The following is a 14,978-nucleotide window of genomic DNA, read 5'->3' as shown; positions in this document are numbered from 1 at the left end:
GCTAAAGAGGTGTCAAAAGACGCGCTTTGAACCCAGTATCAGGAACCCGAAAGCGGAGATATTTGCAAACAAAATTGAAAATTTTCACGTGGTTGTTGTAATTTTGATGATTTTGTTGTACACACAAGAAAAACTGTGGGTAAAAGTGTTTTGCGCGGATATAGATTTGGTCTCCAAACCGGTGTTGGACCCACCCAGGGTATTTTTTATAAGCGCGGCCGAAGACCGCCAATGCAGAAAGGTGTTCTACGCAAAAATACTATGGATCCCACCCCCCCTTTCGGAGCGATCCGGGGCCATTGTGCGTTTTTTGGAAATATCTTTTGACAGAAATAAAATTTGGAATTTCCGCTTTCGGATTCGTGGTTCTGGGGTCAAAACGTGTCTTTTGACACCTCTCCCGATATTTTTGGACGAGTTTTAGCAGTTGTGAGCTAAAGTAGAGAATTACCCTTTTTTTCGGACTTATAAAATAAATATCCGGATTTTATTTCTTTGTGTAGATTTTTTTGAAAAAGGATGCATGATTCGTCATGAAAATGCTATGAGGAATAGTTTTTAACCGGACTTTTGCGAGTCAAGAAAAAAACCAATTAAAATTAGTCACTGATTATAACTAATCGTTATACTATAGTTTTGTCACTATCTTTCGTCTTTCTTAGTTTTATGTCAAAAACTAATTCTGAGTAATAGGAAAATAAAAATGATAATTTTATTGTGGATTTTTTAATAACTATAATTATTATACCTCCGTGCTACTTTTTTTAAAATGTTCTTATAAATCGGTGATTCTGCTGATACTCGAACAACGTAGTGAATTATTTCGAGTCTCAAAAGTGTATCGCAAATAATCGACAAGCATCGGTACAATTCAGGTACGCAACATCTAAGCCCAGAGGGATTAGGTAAGGGGTACCACAGGGTGGTGTCCTATCCGCGCTTCTGTTTAACTTCTATACATCGAAGCCCCTCACTGCACGATAATGGCTACAGGTCCCGGGCCACCCTCGATGGGATAGGTAATAAAATAGACAACTATATCCTGATCTCTCCAGTTCTTTCGCTTCGCGAACCCTGACATTGTCACCGACCAAATCATCGGCGACTTTATTTATAACATGGATGCGCCAAATGTCGACCATATTGAACATCCACGTCGCTGTCTTCACGCTACCGTCAGTCTTACACCCAAAACACCTAGGTGTGACGTTCGATTCCTAAAGTCCATAGCCGTAATAATCCTCAAATCTCTTGCCGGCGTACCTTGGGGTAAAGATAAAGAAACGCTCATTGCCACTTACAAAGCAATTGGCTAGCCGATAGCATGCTACGCCTCCCCGATGTGATCGCCAAGCCTAAAGACTACTCAGTGTAAAAAGCTACAGGCCTGCCAAAATACTGCCCTTAGAACCGCCTCGGGTTATCTTCTTATGTCCCCAGAACACCATTTACGCAATGAGGCGAGAATACTCCCCATCAGGGAGAGAAATTAGATGCTAACCAAACAGTTCCGGTTGAATACCCAGAAACATGGGCATCCCAACAGACATCTGATTGATGAGCCAACGCCACCCAAGGGCTTAAGGAGTAATCTCCGTAAGCATTATGAGGAAATACGGCACCTGACAACACAGCCGTATGAAGCCAAAAAACACAAGTAGGTCCTCAGTGAACTCCACAAACAGGCGTCGGACCTTTGTGCCAGGAATTGCCCGGTGAATCCAGTATTCGAAGAACAATACCCAAAACTTGCAGAAGAGGAACGCACACTCCCAAGGGAAACGCGAGTCACTCTAGCCAACCTCGATCTGGATACTGTAACAGGTTAAACTCTTACCTATTCAGAATCAACCCCGGCATACAAAGCATATGTCCTGCTTGTAACCCCACATGACACCAACCATCTCTTCAATTGTATTGTGGAACCAATGCCTCTAACATCCCTCTAATTATGGTCCACCCCTGTTGAAACAGCAAGTTTCCTTGGACTTCCGTAGCTTTTTCGGACTGGTAATGTCGTCGCTACTGAAAGGCTTACGTTATTAGAAAAATAAAGAACCCCAGCATGCCGCTCGCACTTGGTGAAAAGATAAAATCAAAGCTGCTGACGAAGTATAAAGCAATTAACCGACCAATTGTGTGTGAGCCGTCGCCAATATAGACTCCCGACCTACACTACTGTCACTGGAGTAAGTGCAGGCCTCTAAAGAGGGAAATGGGGTGCTGACCAAGCAGTTCCAGCTAAATGGTTTCCAAATGGAGCATCTAAGCGAACTGCTAGATGCAGCTCAATGAACCCTATTATTAAAACCGTGTATTAAGGCATAGCAAAAGAAGAATGGAAACGCGTCACCCCGGTCGATAAAGGCCCCTTGCATCAAAATTGTACCTTCAGACTTGGGTCTAGCTGGGAAAATAGGTGCCTTTAGTTTCATTGGCAAAAATTCAGCCTCAACGAGTCGGTATTGCAAGGATGTTGTATTATCTTTGACAGTTGTTGTGTTGCTACTGTTACAATGGCTTGGTTTTTACAGCCAGCAACACATTTTCCATCCGTAGGGGATTATTGCCAGAAAAAATTACAATTACCAGCAAATGGTACACATCACTCGAAAGCACCACCACAAATGTAAAAGAAGCTGGGAAAAAAGATATGAACATAGCCATAAAACCGATTTGGGAATGATTCAAAACAGTTTTCCATTTATTTTGTATTAACATTTTATTTGGCATTTGAAAAAGTAGGCTAAAGTGATACACTCAGGCATATGTTTGTTTTCTTTTTAATTTTTACATGTTCACAAAATGGAACAGGTGTTTACCTGCAATATTGCCAGCTTGTTGAAATTATGTTATTCCGAAAAAATTGTACTGCAAAGTTTTCCGAAATAACAAAAGTAATATGTAGCTATACCGGCTACGTATTTGGTTTGACAGTCTCAGTGAATACGTAGTGACTACGTAAGAGGACAAACGCGAATACATAAGAAGTTATAAAATACGAATTCTGGGTGAATGTGAATGTGAGTGAATACGACGCAAACATTCGGAACACGGAAATAATAAATAATAAAATCTTGGGGAAATAGAAGTTAAATTTTTAAACAGACATAAAATGTTATAATTTTGGAATATATAGCATCTAGGACACCTTAACTGCAGTAATTGAAAGAAAATGTTTGCTTATACTCAAGTATTTAATTATTTTTTCTAAATTTTTCTTTAATATTGATACAATGATTGATCCAATGCAACTCAGGTCTTGTATCGTTCCGCCATGATTGTATGTCTCATCCTTCACACTAAACGAGCAGTTATTTCTGTGTAAAAGCAAAAAATTTACGATTTCATTAGCAGGTGAAATGAGATCATTAAGTTTCTGTGTGAAAACAGTATAAGGAAGAAGATTGCACGCGTCGTCGCCGGTCGAGTAGTAGTGTCGCAAAAAGAAAAAGGTGGTGTATCTTGTGTCATTAAAAGTGTAACGCGAACAAATTTTGATAATTGTAACGCTTGTATTATTAAAGCGCAAAACGAATTTGTACCAGCAAAAAGATTCTAAGAAATATTTAAATACAAAGGCTTCCATGCCAAATCTAAAATCTTGAACCAGCATTTTGTTGGCACGCACCTCAGTGATCCTAAGTAGAACAGTGGCAAGTCGTTTATCAGTATAAGATCTGATCCGTTAATTTCTACTGAATCTTGGTTTTGTGATGGTGCGCCGACAGCCCTACGATCTTCGAATAAAACAACATGGAAGGTGAATTGTGGAAAAGTAAACGCGTATTAACTAGAGTGCTATCAGTTTCATATATTTTTCTTTGAACGACACGCGCTAAGTAAAATCACGTACCTTTGTATTGGCATTAATTTCGAGATCGCAGCTGGTATAACGACCAGGGAACACCCTGCCCAAAACATCGCATTCGATGGAAACACTACTGGTTTAACAAAATATGTGTGCTTTATGTTCATCACCAAAATACGGGCAAAATTGTGTACTTGGAAGTTTTGACCTAGCACACGCATCTGGAAGGCATCATTTAATACAAAAAGAAAAAAAAGGGACAAACTCGGCCGCGACGATTAAGGTGGAATCTAAAACTGAATAAGAAGCGATACACACATACGTTAATATGTCGCCCATGAGCTGAATAAAAACGATAAAAAAAATCCTACTGTTCTTGTGGCGAAAACCCCAACAAAATCGAGATAGGGACTTGTCCGAATTTTTTATCGGTTAATTAATATGTTTGCAATAAATCAAGACCTACTAGACTGCTGTGTATGATAATTTTGACAATACATTCTTCCAATTCAGACTACGTATCATGTCCGCTAATGGAATTAGTTGGAATTTGGTTGAAAAATAATACAAGGAGCAATCAATGCGCATGTATCCCGCAGTACACCTGCTCTCTGTATAATATCGTCCTTTCGAACCGTCATTAACGTCACCAACGCCATATATGCAACGCATTAGGGAAATAAGCAGGCTGATAACATTCAACTTGAATTAAATGAGCAAGACCAACCACCACACACATTTACAATCCAGTGTCCCAATAGGCAGGCGATCACCTCGAGAGTCCGCTAACAAAACCAAGCAGCCACAATACCACCAGCGTGCCAACCCTGCGCGCTACACCTACCAACCGCGCCACCCACGAGCGCAACGACCACCAGCGTACCAACACTGCGCGCTTCACCTACCAGCCTTGCAACCCACTAGCGAAACAGCTACCACCGCGCCATCACTGCGCGTTATATTATCGACAGCGCAACAACCACCAGCGCGCCATCGCCGCGCGTTAGGTCATCGACAGCGCAACGACCACAACCTATAACAACAACAACAGCGAAATGAATTTCGGCTTTCGTCGCGTATAGACGTGTTTCGTTTGCTCCGTGATTTTCTTTAAAATTCTTTCTTAAATGGATGACTTTTGTGCTAAGTGCAATAAAGGCTTTGCGAGAAATGGCTCACTTGTTGTGCCATGTACGGGTTTTTGCCAAAAAAGATTTCATAGGAACTGTTGTGATGACCAGATTTCATAATATGATGTGAAATTATATAAGATTAATCGTAACATCTTATACTTATGTCAAGGGTGTGTTAACTTGCCTGAGCGTTTTATATCTTCTTTAGACTCTATTTCCGCTTCGCAAAGTTGAGGGGCTGAAATCGCTTATCAAATCAGATAAGCAACCTCAAAATTTTAACAATGATAACATCAACAATGCCAATGGCCTACAATTCTTACATAGCGCTGTCAGTCCATCTTGTGTTAGTGTAATGGAAAATACAAACAACAATAACCACGGGTCTGCTACAGCTGCGCTATCGTCTTTGCCGTAGTATTTTACATCTTCGGTTGCTGCTTCGACTGGTGCTCAATCGTTCACCTTTGTTGCTAACAGTGTGAATGCATTGGCTTCTTCAGCTGACGATGTTTATAATCGTAACAATGCTACCTATATTTCTACGAATCCTGTTAAATCAGATGCTGCTGATACTGCTAATGCTAAAGTATCAAAATCTACAAAGAAACGCACACATACGGAAAAACCTGTTGCGATTGGTGTTAACCCTGATGAATTAAATATTACTGCTAGTGGTGGAAATCCTAATATGCACTCAAGTACATCGTCGGGATCGGACATTCAACCTAGCTAGCCTAATGACAAAAACAATAATAAAAATAACAATAACAAGAATGCCAACACCAACAACAATGTCCTTAACGACAGTAATAATGTTAATAACAATCATAGGCGTTCACGGAGGCGCATGATTGGCTCTTGTGTGTCTACTGAACTTGGGGTAGCTGCTCGTTTCAGATGGTTTCATCTTTCTTCTTTTTTACACTCGGTCACACCTGAGGATATTCTTGAGTATGTGATTAAACATACTAATCTAAATAAGCATCAACTGCAGTGTTTCAAGCTTGCTAAGGAGTCGGAGTCGATTAACCGTAAATATGTAAATTTTAAACTTGGTGTAGATGAATTGCACTTTGATAAAGTTCTGAAGCCTGAGTTGTGGCCAGTCAATGTGACGATCTGCCACTACCGTTTTTTTTCAAAAGGACGCAAAACTACAACAGCGGGCTTAGTACATAGTGTCAATCACATGCCATGCAAATATATCAACATCTTTTTTCAATATGTTTCTGGCCTTAGAAGCAAGACCGAAAATGTGCGCCTATTTAGTTCTTTATTGGAGTATGATGTATTTGTCATCATTGAGACCTGGCTGAATAGTAATTTCTTAGATGCTGAATTTTTTGATCCTAAGCTTTATCATGTTTTCCGTAAAGATAGAGATGCAACAAGGACTGGGCTAAATAGAGGAGGTGGTGTGCTGATTGCCGCCCGGGTCGGTCTCCAGGCCTCTCTTATTTCTTTAACTGTTAGTGACACACTTCTTGATCAACTTTGTGTGCGGATTCATAGCTCTTTGGGTCAACTGCTCATTTGTGCTTCATACATTCCGCCGTCCAGCCCAGAAAGTATTTATAAGGCTCATGTAAATAATATCTTAAATCTTAAGCGAAGTTTAGGAGAAACGCAGCTATGTGTACTGGGGGATTTTAATTTAAGTAATGTTAGCTGGATCTCTCTTGAAAACAATTCCTATTTAACTCCTACTAATATTAACAGCTCTTATGAATCGTATGTTATTGATAATTTTGGAGAGGTTGGTTTATCTCAAATTAATAGTTTCCATAATTCTTTACATCGCACTCTTGATTTAATTTTTGTAACTAACAATATTAGTTTTGTTATCTCGGAACCTGCGTCTTCAATTTCGCCACCAAACTTGCATCACCTGCCCTTAAAGCTTGAAATTCAGTTCTTTGAGTATTTCTGTATTCCTACATCAAATATGAAAACATCGTTCAATTTTCGAAGATGTGATTTTAATCGTTTAAATTCTGCTTTACGTGGAATTGATTGGGATGCTATGCTTGGCGAAAGTGAAGTTGGAAAGTCCTTCAATGTATTTAAAAATGAAATTCATAAGGTTTGCGAAAAAATCGTGCCGGTATATAAAAAGAAAATTTATAAATCTCCCTGGCACAATAGTGAGCTCAAACATCTAAAAAATTTGAGAAACATGTTCTTTAAAAAATATAAGTTTACTAATCAGCCTCGATTTTATGATTTGTTTATTATTTATAAGAAAAAATTTAACAATCTTAATAAGTCTTTATATGCTAAGTACGTCAGAAATTTTGAGGTAAACATCAAGAGCAATCCAAAGAACTTTTGGAATTACATATACTCCATGAAGAGCGTATCTAGCATACCGAAATCAGTATGCTACAATAATATTATTGCCAACTCTGTTAATGAGGCTGCTAATCTCTTTGCTGACTTCTTCTCGGCAAACTTTATCACAGATAATGATTTAACTGTGGAAGATACAGATAACATACACAAGTTAATTAAGTCTCCCTCCGCTAATAATTTTGGGTCACTTACTCTCACTGAGGCAGACATAGTTGAGGGGATTATAAAACTTAAAAATTCCTCCAGAACTGATGTTGACAATCTTTCAGTTATTCTATTCGAAAATTGTCCATCGCTAGTACCACCGTTAATGATTATATTCAATAAATCATTGGCATCGGGTATTTTTATTGATGACTGGAAACAAGCATCCGTCACTCCAATTTTTGAGTCTGGCAACAAAAGTAACTGTTCTAATTACAGGCCTATCTCCAAATTGTCTACAACTTCGAAGCTTTTTGCAAGTGTTGTCAATGACAAGCTTTACTTTAGTATTAAGCACCTGATTTGCGCCAATCAACATGGTTTTATCCCGACCAGATCCACATTAACGAACATCGGTGTCTTTTCTGAGGATTTCTACGCGGCATTTAGGCGGGGTTTTCAGGTTGATACAATATACTTAGACTTCTCCAAGGCATTCGATAAAATTTCTCATAAACTTTTAATTGCGAAATTAGCTTGTTATGGTTTCCACTCTACGTCTCTACAGTGGATTAAATCTTACCTGTACAACAGAAGTAATGTTGTAAATATTGACGGTTTTTATTCGAAACCATTTTGGGCCACCTCTGGAGTACCCCAGGGCAGTATTCTGGGCCCTTTACTATTTATCTTGTTCATTAATGACATTAGCTCTTGCTTCTTATCTACCAAATTTCTGCTTTATGCTGATGATCTCAAGATCTATTCTGAGATCAGTTGTTATAATGACGTCGTTGTTATTCAATCTGAGATTAATAAGCCCTATATCTGGTGTGTTAAGAACCGTCTTTTCCTTAATATAAGTAAGTGCCACACTGTGACGTATGGTAAACTGCTGAGGCCACTTCATACCTCCTATCATATTGCAGACACTTTTCTTCGAACGACTCTTGAAGTTAAAGACTTGGGGGTATACTTCGGCTCAAAGTTTAATTTTAACAATCACGTCAGCTTCAAAATTTCTAAGGCGATTTCAATGCTTGCTTTTGTCAGACGCCATTTCGCAAACTTCTCTGACCCCTACACACTCAAAGTTTTATATACGTCCTTTGTGCCGTCCAAACTTGAGTATGCGGCTTTCATTTGGCGGCCTTACCACGCAGTTCACATCAACCGCCTGGAGCGGGTTCAAAAAATCTACGATTCTCTGAACCGATCTCGTCCTATGAGTCTCGATCCCAACTAATATCCTTACTATCCCTAAACAATCACAGAATTATTTTGGCCTCGTTGTTCATTTTCGATCTTTTCATGGGCAAAATTGACTGCGCGTTGCTTCTTGAAAGACTATGCTTAAATACTCCCTGTAGAAACCTCCGCCACTTTGAAATCTTTTTCATAGGGCTGAGTAGAACTGTTTATAACTCAAAAGCGCCTATTAACAGAGCCCTGTCAGAAATTAATTGCTTCTCAAGTGTTTTGGATATTGATTTCTCCGACTCAAAATACGCTTTTCAACTTAAACTAAAAAATTACTTAATCTGTAATAATATAAATTCTTTTTCTAGTGTTTTCCATAGCTTAACATAAGCTGGTTAATGTAATTTAGTCTTAAGTGTCTGTACTAAACATTTGTTACCAGACTAAATAAATAAATAAACAACAACAGCAGGGCCGCCGCCATAGGCCTGCTGCAACACCACCAGCTTTAACAACAACAACAGCAGGGCCGCCGAACATAGGCATGCTGCAACACCACCAGATTTAACAACAACAGCAGGGCCGCCGAATATAGGCTGCTGCAACACCAGCTACAACAACAACGACGGTTGAAACATGGTGAGTTCGTTCCGTGACACGGACAAGTTAGGAATATTATACTTTTAGTAGTAGTTTATTTTTATAGTTTACTTAGTACGGCAGTAAGCTTTCAAAAGGGAAATGAACATTTTTTTTCCTCGAACTTGATTTCAAATTTTCAACCATAATTTAAGAAGGTTAAAATTACCTGAAATATAATAATGAAATATAAAATCCTGAATGTACGAACCTAGTATCAAGTTCAACCTTTCGAAAACCATTTCGAAATTGCCAATGGCATAATTTAAAGTGTAAGACCTTTCGCGCGCATTGAATGTTCTATTAGCGCTTTTTGGAACATACATTCAACCAAGTTTTGCATTAACTTATTAGCAGAGATTGAAGTAATATTCTTGTACTGGAGTTGTATATATTCTAAGGAAATAATACCGTTGGCTAGTTCTCTTTCGTATTATAAGTGTAAGGCTTTAATTATATACATATATATTTACAATCATTTTTCTCGAATTTATTTCTTATTACATTTGAAACAAGCGTTTTGTTACCTTTTTCTTTATAACTTAATGCATGCGACTTATTTTGAAGAAAACAGATTTAGATAAAACTCAGGATCTATTAATATATACCTCTTTATATATAGTTTTTTTTTGATAAAGCGAATGCCTGCAGTATTAGAAAGATATTTCAATATGCCCATCTGGAAAAATTTTGAATATACCTTTTTTTTTGTGCTGACTAAATATCGTATGTGAATCACGTAAAACGAAACAACAAAGCAACAGAACTTAAAGAAAAAAATTCAGGTATTTTAGTTTAGATTACAAGATAAATGCGCATACAAATATGCAGCTTAATAGTCTGAAAACTAAATTTTAGTAGCAATAACATTTGTTCTTCTATAAATAATCAAAGGTATACTTGATTAACGGTGAAGTGTATGACACATAGAACTGAACGAAAGAATGGTCATATTGTGGCATAAGTTTTAATTTAAATTAGTTATATGCCTGTTTTACGTAATAACCTAGTTTTATTCATATCTATGTATGTATACAAATGTACTATGTACACATTTCTTTTATACACAATACCTAATATCTAACAAAATAATTTGCAGGCATTCGTGCGTTTGCATTTTCGTTTTTTGTTTTGCTGGAAATTATTTAGGAATAGTGATAAACTTGAATGTGAGCAGGCCTGCAACACAAATCCCATTTTTTCCGTACAAACACTAAAAAAAATATATTGTTTTTATGCACCTAATAATAGTAAGATAGGTCGAAATAAGAGTAGGGTAGAGATAATAATAGGTTAAAACTAAAAAAAAAATGAATTATAAATAAAAGTGTGTAAAATGGGAATGCTAATTTGTCCATTTATTTAGAAGGCACTAGGTAGGACAGGTAAGGGGCCCCCGAAATATAGGTGCGTCGGTGGCCGTGGTTTTAAGGGTGGGATCAGTACCGGGCGTCGCAACAACACCCGCGGCGCACCCTATGTATATTGGGCCTTTTTATTTTCATTTTCAGCCGTTTTAGTTTTATTTTGTTTCAGCAAGTAGTAATCGGTTATTGCCGGTTCGGTTAATTTTGTTTCTTTTTTTTGCGTTTAGTTTGTTTTAAATTTTTGAATTTCAATTTGAATATTTTAACGGTCTGTCCGTGGCATCCGGCTCGGCCGGTTGTCGTTTTGTTTTGAAATTATAAGCGTTTTGAGTCATCTCTGCGCTTCTCTGTCAGTTTTTTTAAAGACATGTTATGATCATTTTTCTGTTTATGGCGCAGGACAGCAAGGTTGGCAAGAACCCCGCCCAGCCGACATGACTAGCCACAGTGCAACACCAGATCATGTCGACTGCCTTCCTTGCTGCTCCATTAAAGATGCGAATCCATAACAGATGGCGCCCAACGTGGCACCTGAAGCGCTGGTCGCGAGGGCCATTTCGGGTCAACTTGTGAAGTTCCATCCCACCAGTCCGGGGTGAGCAGCCGCAGGAGCAGTCACCTGCGTTGCGGTGGGATGGTTGGATGGATCAGGTTGTCCGGAGTGGTCATCGGTGGCAGTAGCGGAGGGTTCCACGAGACTGAAAGTCAAGTCCTCCGGAGTTTGGTATTCACCCGGTGAGGCAGTGCTGCACGCATTTAAATTTTTCTTTTCCTGGTAATTGGGGTTTTTGTTGTCCGTTATTCGGCGTTGGTATGTATGTGTCCGCTAATTGGGTTTTTATTTTTTTTTAATGTTTACAATTTTGTAATTTTTTTTCTTCTTTTATATGCCGAATTTGTGTTGTTAGTGCGAGTGGCGTGTGTGTGTGACTTATAAGGACCCCACCTCATCCCACGTATCAGGTGGTAGCACTGAATACCACCTGAATTGTGACGGGTTGAGCTGGGATCCAAGGCGGCCCCCTTTCCTGTTCGACCAGTCTGGGGTGCGGCTTTTGGAACCGCTCTATCCATTGCGGCGGAGGCAGGAGGGGTGTCCAGTTCGAGTGGACGGGAGTCCCCAACACCCCCAGCCAGTCCCAGGGGTGAGCCCCTGGAGACCGCCCCTGCGTTGTGGCTGGCTGTGCTGGGACTAAACTGTGTGTATCTAGAACTGACTTAGTGGCCCCAACCAGTCCCAGAGGCAGGTCCCAAATACCCCCTTTTGCGTTGCGGTTGGGAGCACTAGGGACAGGTATGAGTGGATTTGTGTTAAATTTTTTTTGTAGCCAACAATTTTTTTTCTTTTAACTCTGCCTTCTAATGATGGGATGTCAGCATTCCCATTAACATCTAAATACACAAGTAGTTTTTCGAAGCCTATACTGTTTTTTATACATTATATAACACGTATATTTCAACAACCACTTTTTTCCAGCTTTTTGAATTTTTTTTTATTCGATACGATTATCGGATAATAATTGATTGTATTTATTCTCGCTCGTTACTCAAGTAGCAATTTATACATTTTGCTAAATTTATAATTTGATTTTCTTTTAAACCTACAAATATGATTTTTCTACCCTGTCTGGGCGTTTTGGCGGTCGGTGACATCTCACCCAGTATTCTCCCCGAGCAACGATTCCATAGGGTGTGCACACGCGTTCTCACCGAGAACCGTGAACAGCTTGGCAGTCCATACTTGGGTTGGACTAGCCTTACGGAGTTTGGACGAGTTCTCCCTTATCAAAATGTCTACACACATAATTTCTTTTTCAGCCTTTCTGTGGGGGCGATAACCACTAGAAATACTTTACGGAGTTTTGACGAGTTCTCCTTTATCAAAATGTCTACACACATATATTTTTTTTTTGGTCTTTCTGTGGGGGCGATAACTACTAGAACCATACGGAGTTTTGACGACTTCTCCATAACAAATGTCTAATTGCCCCAAAGCCTTTTAAACTAAGAAGCAAAATTAATTCATTATTTGACTTAACTTTTTTTGATGGACCTTTTTTGCCCGGACAGCTTCGCGGTAGAACTTTGAGACTCTTATCTTAGGGGTGAGTCGTGCCCCACGTTACTTGGCATCGGAGGTTCCTGGGAGTGGCTTCCCACAGATGAACCGGTTTCCTGTTCGCTTCATCGTCTGGTCTTCAAAGCGAAGCAGGTTTGTTATGGTCCACTTGGGAGATTCACCTTTGGAACGTATCAGTTGGCTAGTGATAGGGAAAAAGGTAGGATTAACCCTCACTTATGTCTGCCTGGGGTGGTTAAAACAAATTTTTGTTAATTTCGCGCAGGTGGCATCGTGAAAGAATCCAATGGTGTAGGAAAATTCCCAATAGCGGCAACCACGATGGCGTAACTATACAAGGTGACAGCTGAACTGTAGTTTCTATACGATTTGACACATCAACTCTCAGCACAGTACGATTTTGACATTAGTCCGTCGGTTTATAGAGCGTAGAGAAAGTATATGGAACTTTTAATGATGGCTGCAGGAATGTCACCGTTCCACCATGGCAACCACAGTTAAATCATACGATTTAACGGCGCCGTTGCTCTGCGCAGTCGCAATAATGGAATGTGTTAAGTTTAACACAAATGAAAAGTTGCTTTCTTTATTTAAATTCAATGTATATTTGTAAATTATGTATTTTACAAATTGGTAGGTTATGATGTAAATTGTAGTATGGCGAAAAGCAGAACAAGAACACGTGTTGATTCTCTTCCGCAGCCAACACTTTATACTTGAGTAGTTGCCACCCTTTGTGTTGAGAAAAAGGTTCATGGGCGCGAACATCCTCCCCCCTTGAAAGATTAAAACTCTTTCAACCTTCACTGGCTCATCTCTTCCGCAGTGGGTAATAGACAAAGGCGCACTAAAGGGCGACGCACACATCCTCATATAGTGGCAATTTCAGCGACACGGGTCCCTCCATCCGAACCAGGATTAAGTCGTTGTATCCTTCCAAGGTGCCAACAAAGCGGGGGTACATTGTCTTCTTGCAAGAGAACCATATCTCCGATATTGAGCGGCACATCCTTAGTCTTCCATTTACAACGTTGCTGAAGTTCGACTAGGTAAGCACGTTGCCATCTCTGCCAGAAGTGCTGATGAATTTGCTGGATACGCTGATATCTCTGCAATGAGAAAGTGTCCAGGGGTTAAGGCTTGAAAATCATTAGGTGAAGATGAAAGAGGGCATAGTGGGCGGCTATTTAAAACAGACTCTACTTGCGCAAAAAGGGTAGATAATTCCTCAAAGGTAAGGTGGGAATTTCCCATAACTCTCTTTATATGAAATTTGGTTGATTTTACTCCGGCTTCCCAAATTCCGCCAAAATGAGGAGCGTAAGCAGGCGAAAACAAAAACTTGATTCCTTCATTACTTCCAAATTCAGGCAAAGCATTTTTATTAGAATCGAAGAAACCGATTATTTCTCTTGCTCCCGCAACAAAGTTACGTCCGTTATTGCAGAACACCTCGGCAGGGATCCCTCGCCTAGAGACAAATCTTCGAAAAATGAAAGCATCTTTCGTCCTGTCAGAAACGGCTTCTAGGTGAACGCACTTAAATCTCAAACAAATGAAAATACATAGATAACATTTTACTACCTTTGAGCAGCGGCCCTTTCTGTTCAATGTACAAAATGGTCCTGCGAAATCTATCCCGACGGCTCTGAAGGGAAAATTGGTAGTAACACGTTGAGACGGCAAGTTACCCATGATGGGCGTATTGGTTTTGCCTTGTAATCTTCCGCAGGTAACGCAATTGTGTGTATTTCTTCTGGCTAGGTGTCTCCCATTTACGGGCCATATAAAGTCCCTGACTGTGGATAACAAAAGCTGGGGCCCTGCATGCAAATTGCCTCGGTGTTCGTAATTAAAAATCAACTTCGTGAAATGGTGAGACGAATGTAGCAAAATTGGATGTTTTTTGTCAAATGGGAATTCAGAATCGGATATGCGACCGCCTAGTCTCATTAAATTTGTGTTTGTGTCATAAAATGGAGTTAATGACAAAATTGCAGATTTTGCACCTAGGGGTTTTCCTTTAGAGAGCAATCGGTATTCAGATGGAAAGGATTGTTGCTGCGCCAGACGGCACAAATATTGAAATGAGCTACTCAATTCTTCAACTGATAAGCTTCGTATGATTCGGTTGTTCGAGTTTTTTAGATTGTGAATAAATCTAAAAATATAAGCAAGCATATGTTTTAATTTTAAGAAATTTGAATAGTTTTCAAACTTTATAAGAGAATTTTCAGAAGCTACTTCAC

The 14,978-nt window shown here is 39.4% G+C and overlaps 1 protein-coding gene across 1 annotated transcript in view; it reads right to left on the bottom strand.

Annotated features, from left to right (window-relative positions):
* Positions 1 to 14,978, bottom strand: part of schlank (ceramide synthase schlank) — a 737,426-nt gene that overhangs the window by 655,284 nt on the left and 67,164 nt on the right. The window lies entirely within an intron of this gene.

The sequence above is a fragment of the Eurosta solidaginis genome, chromosome 4 (assembly GCF_040869045.1).
Source record: "Eurosta solidaginis isolate ZX-2024a chromosome 4, ASM4086904v1, whole genome shotgun sequence".
NCBI classification, from domain to species: domain Eukaryota; kingdom Metazoa; phylum Arthropoda; class Insecta; order Diptera; family Tephritidae; genus Eurosta; species Eurosta solidaginis.
The sequence above is the reverse complement of the archived record's forward strand: the minus strand, read 5'-3'. Positions and strand labels throughout refer to the sequence as shown.